Source organism: Chelmon rostratus, chromosome 7 (genome assembly GCF_017976325.1).
Source record: "Chelmon rostratus isolate fCheRos1 chromosome 7, fCheRos1.pri, whole genome shotgun sequence".
Taxonomy (NCBI): domain Eukaryota; kingdom Metazoa; phylum Chordata; class Actinopteri; order Chaetodontiformes; family Chaetodontidae; genus Chelmon; species Chelmon rostratus.
The window spans coordinates 19,832,567-19,838,566 of record NC_055664.1 but is presented as its reverse complement, the minus strand read 5'-3'; positions in this window follow the sequence as shown (position 1 = coordinate 19,838,566).

Here is a 6,000-nt window from a genome sequence, read left to right as displayed (position 1 = left end):
TCCTAGTGAAACCTGATGCCAGGTGAACCAAACTAACCCTTAAAAAATGGTTTTGGAGTCCAGTTTTTTTTTTTTAAACTGTGATGCCGCAACATGAAATGTTTTGACATGATAGCCACCACATAAACTGTCTCACCCGACCGCCGTCCTTATCCTGCAGGAGTGTCCCTTTGATACAAATTGCTAATTTCTCTTTCTTTTGTTGGCGCTGACGTCAGCTGCCAGCACCGACACATTTCACCTTTACAAAGCAATCAACAGCCAAAGTGAATCGGAGTAAGGTGTTGCAAGCTTTCGCAACCTGAGTATGTGAAATTTAAATCTGCATAAGAAAGTCTCATTTAATTAAAGATGCCATTAAAATGGCAGTATTATGCTTTAAACAGGTCAGTTAAGTTAAGTCGATGAATTTACTTGCAACTTATTCACTGTTTTTTCACTTTTTTTGCTGCTTGTGATGTCTAAATTTGCCCTCAAAGTGCTGACAGAGACAGTTCAGTGTCATTTCGTGAACTCAGCTTCACAGACGCTACTGTATCTCTTTTTCTCCCTCAGTCAGATTTGCATGCCACGTGCATTGCGTCGGCAGGAGGGCTTTGGGCCTCAAAAAGTCACTTTCACTCTCCGCACTTCCCCTCAGACGAGAATCACTTGTCACGTTCGCTGGTCATCAGCGGAGTCTGTGAACGACCCACCTGAAGGGTGGATCTGTGGGGGGAAACTTGGGATTCGTGAAGCGCCACCCTCCATCTTTTTTAGCACACTGAACTGCAACAGAATCTGACTCACTTCAGGATTCATCATTCACTTTCTGACTATTTCCACACCATAGCTGCACTCCCTCAACTGGGTCGCACTCGCAAACGTTAAAACATGATGTTCAGGCCAATGCAGGTGGAGGTCACATGCACGATTCCCACAGTTTCACATATTTCTCAACAGATGTACAGAAAAAGTGCTCCTGTTTGGTTAAATACAGCCAGTAATTACTATTCCAAGCAACAGCACAGTTGCGCAACGTGACAGTTAAGCAAACATCTTAATTTAAAGCTGCCTGCTCCCTTTATCACACTGAAATCATCAAGTTTCTCTTGTGCATCATGCCGTCTTTCAGCTCACTTGTGAAATCTATTAATACACACAGTGCTAATTGAGCTGTAGATGCGGTCGCTGCTAATTTCTAACCCTTGTGATGTGCTCTGTAGCATCCCAGCGCCATTTAGCCTCGCTGAAACTCTGTCGACAGTATCTCTTTGGCGAGAAGGAATAAGTTCAATTTTCTGTGGCCGAGGGGAGAATCTGTCTGTGTGTCAGAGAGGGCATAGTTAGGCTGTTATTGTTTTTCGACTTGTGATCACTTTCAGAGAGTTAATCCCATTGCGACCAATATAGAAACTTTCTGCAGTGCTTGGCAACGCAAACGGATTCAGCCTGCCAGCCAGCTGATCAGTTCAGTCTATTCCCAAGTGGTTAATACTGCTGTATTGAGGTTAGACTGTTTCTTGGAGAGAGTTATTATTACAGCAGAATTAAAACTGTCACTAATAACCTGCTAATAGTTATACCCAGTGATTACATTTACTGGCTCAGTCAGACTCAGACTGTAACTGTGATCACATTTAAATGTCTTTGCCTGTAATTTCCATCAGAAAATGTATGAAGAGAAAAGGTGAGGAGCTGTACTGGCAGTGTCAATCCTAAATGATGCACAGACATGTGACATATCTAATCATGTAACACGCTATCGTACCCACGGTATGCTTAATATCTGATGGGGGGATGACTCACCGGAGGGAGAAGGTGGCGATGAAGGAACAGTTCACATGGAGACCATGACACTGGACCTGCTACACGTGATTGATGTACATTTACTCAAGTACTAGCAGTCAAGTACAGCAGTAATTTAATCCAAAAACATCAGATATATAAGAGTAAAACACTGACAGTTTTACTGCACAATGAGTTTTTTTTTTTTTTACTGTTGATGCTTTATGTACATTTTCCTAATAATACTTAGATATTTTTACTTAAGTAAGGTTCTGAATGCAGGAGGTAGTGGAGTACTTTCTCAGCATGACATTAGTACTTTCACTTACAGCTGAATACTTAGTCTTAGGCTTTAGGCTTAGGGTATGTAAAGTTGATCTAACCTCACTTGATTGGCTGCTTATTTAACTTGGTGGTAACCAAGGAGATGACTTACAGTTGTGCTATCACCCCTCTGTCTGATCATTGCATCGAGCTTCTTAGTTTGGGAACAAATAAGTCAAATAACCATTTTGCATTACATGACTGGATCACCTGACGGTACACCTGACGTACAGGTTAGCGCCACATAACACCATGAACTACAACTAGCACTGCAGCCATTTAAGCCGTAACTCCACTGTTAACCAGAGGGAGATATTGTACTTTTACTCCACTGCAATTATTTTCCAGCTATATATTACATTAATCAAGATTTTAAAGATGATATGATCAGTTTGTAAAATATGACGCATTATAATTAGTCACCAGTATGAAGTAGTTAAAATTAACTAAGCTTACACATGAATTCAATAATCAGCCAATGATATGATTTATTTCCGACCGGTTCCATTCTGTATAATGAATAAAGTATTCAGTACTTGACAATTGAAGTACAATTGCAAACAATGCTGTACTTTTACTGTGAATGCAGGGCTTTTACTTGTAATTTTGTGTAGTATTGCTACTTTTACTTAAATATAGGATCTGAATACTTCTTCCATCACTGAGTGCTGGTCATGACATGTGACATGTGACATAATTCAGATCTCACGTTCTCTGCGATATTGACACTTCGAGGCAGATTTGGCCTCACAGGCACTGCCTCAAACTGAGCATAAACCAATACAGAGATCAGATGAACACTGACAGCAAATTATTAAACGATATAGAGCGAAAGAGACTGTTTCAGCAGATCATTAATTGTCATGCGTAAGTGTCTGGCATCTTGGCTCTTGCTGAAGCTTAATCTATTTATTTACAGGGGGTTTAAGAGCGTTTAAAATGGGGTTGTGGCAGGGTCAGTTTTTTTTATTTGAAAACCATGCAATGGATGTGCCAACTAAAAGGTAACAATCTCATAAAATGAGACGACATCATTTAAAAAGAGCAGTGGTGGAAGAAGTAATCAGGTGCTAGACTCAGACTTGAGTAAAAGTAACAATACCTCAAATTACATCAGGGCTAAAGATGAAAGGAAGAAACTACTGCATGTACTATAAAGCTATAATTTAGCATGTAGCATTTAATTAGGTTGGACATGCTGTATATTTACAGCCCAGTGCTGAGGATGCTGCATGATTACTGACCTAGTTAGATGACAAATGTACTGAAATGCCTATTTACAAACTGGACTTTAAACAAAGGTCTAAAAATTGTCCCACTAACAAAGATCAGGATTCGAGTTAAATGGAATAGCATATATGAACTATATATTTAATATCTTTTAGTAGAATGTCTCAGTGTGATTATTGTCAAAAAGGGCTTTCAAGTAAAATTATTCATGCTGTAAATTCAAGAAACCAAAGAGAAACCCCTCTGACTCCCATCTTAATGGACACATCTCTAAGTCACTCAGCCACCGTGATGTGAAACTTTGCCCTCTCCGGCTCTGTTCTTCAGCTTTTTCTCTCTGATTGTCGTGTCTGGGAACCTTAGAGCCACTTCCCCGTCTGAACCTCGAGCTGCTTCTTTAAGCCCCACTCCTGCTCCGAGGAGCCCCGCTGACACTTTCTGGCTGCGCCTTTTTAACGAAAGCTACAGACGAATGTGTGCCAGCTGCATCTTCTGCATGTAAAATAAAACTCTGAAGAGCAGAGGCCAAAAATAGCACGCACACATCCCGAGGAACCTCTGCAGTTTTAAGTCGGGATGCAGACTACATCTTAAAGAAGGAATTAGATTACAGCGTTAGTGGGAAAAGAACAATAAGTAGCAGGAATATTAGCAGGAAAGGAAATGTCTTTACATGCACACTAATAATAGCCGCAAAAAGGGGGTTTGGAGCTCTGTGGGAACCTTCAAAGAGCAGGATTTTGACACTCACAGAAGGTTACTCAGAGATAAGAATATCCGTCAAAGAAACTGTTACAATTATGACCAATATGCTGCCATATATAGTGTACATTAGCATTTCTTTGAATCACTTAAGACTTGGAGTGCCATCATTAATCTTGAAGTGCAGAGATCGTGTATTACAAAAGCTCACATCAGCATGCACCAGTATGAGCTGCGATGCCAGGTTTCCACTCCGTATGTTCTTTAACATCTCCCCTAATGTTTGACTGGAGATAAACACAAAATCATTGCGGGTTCATTGCAGAACTCTATAATGTAATAATAAAAACAAATTTACTGGCTGATCTACTGCAGACTGCGTGCTCTGTGTTCTGCTATAACTCCCAGAATCCAGCAGCTAAGAGATGGCAGTCTGCAGGTGGAGCATTAGAGGAATTACCTTTTATTTTTTATTCATATGTGAAGGAAACTGGCTTTCATTTGACTAAATTTCAGGGGAAAAATAAACAATACATTAGCATGTAAAATACAGTATGTAGATGTTGTAGACTGTATAAAAATAAGCAAATCCTGAAAATCCTTCTTGTTTATGAGCCTTTTGTCCACATTTTGCACTAACAAACCCCAACAACAGTTATTTTATTGGTCCAATAATACAGTGACAGGCTCTGCATTATGTTTCTTGATGTACTGTAGATGTCGCCGTTTATGAGAAAGAATATAAACTACTTTCATTTATTCAACCTGCAGCACCTGAGTGTTATAATCTTCTTTTATGTCGAAAAAATGTGCTGTTTCATTTCGCTGTGTTTTGCATAATGATGCAGGCTGATACGCTTTCATATCCTGCGCTTATTTCAACACAGTGCACACCTTAAATAGCTCGGCTGGTGTTAGACCTGTCTGTCAAGCTTACAGGAACAGGGCTCATGGGTTTGAGACTGGATAGACGAGTGGATATTAAATCTTGAAAACCAACTGCAGTGCGTTCTTCATATCGTGGAAAATATACATTCACAGCGCAAAAGATGCAAACAAACCGGTCAAACTTCATCGACGCACCACAGGAAATGAAGGTGTCAATAAGCAACACCTGGAATATGACTCACTGTGTTACAGTGATGGCACCGCCAGTTTGGCTCCGAATGAGATTCACCTCGACTGACTGAGGTTCAAACAAGCTGAACATTTTCTACGCAGACCCCCCCCCTCCCCATGATCACATTCAGGTGTGATGCAAATGTCCCTGTTTTGAAATTGTGACAACAACAAGCTGCTCAGGTCTGTTCTCAGCAAGAGAGAAAAAAAACAGCATTACAAACCAGAATATTTCTTTCTAGTGTCACTGCATCTGTGAAACAATGGAAATGTACTGTTTTCAATGAGATGTAACAAAGGGCAGCCAGAAGGGCCTTGCAACAGAGGAATGATTGCCTAGCAACATATACTACCAACACTGCAACGGTGGAAGGGCAGCAGTGTGGTCTGATGCTGCAGGAGGATTCACAGAGGGCCAAAAGTTCTTTTAATTTGCCCTTTTTTAAAAAAAATATATATTTTTGCGTATGGATCAAGAGGTTTTATTCAGACATCACACACATGAATCTGTGAGTACAGTTTTCAGTTGTGATGGTTTTTAAATGCAGTTCATGTTTTCTGTGATTAAGAAGATGTATTGTATTGTATATAATATACAATAACAATAAAACAGATATACTCCTTATGACAAGCTTTCTAAAGTATCACTAAACTGACTACATATTGTGTGAATATCATTACTGTTCATACTTTTACATAAGATGGTGATGTTATTTCACTGTGTCTAACCTACTGACAGCTGCACTGATGCCTGGTTTTACGCTGCCACCTGCTGTTTATTTGCAGGAATCCAATCAGCTGCTATATGTGAGCTATGGAAATAAATACATATAAATTCATTCAATCATAGAAGGGTCC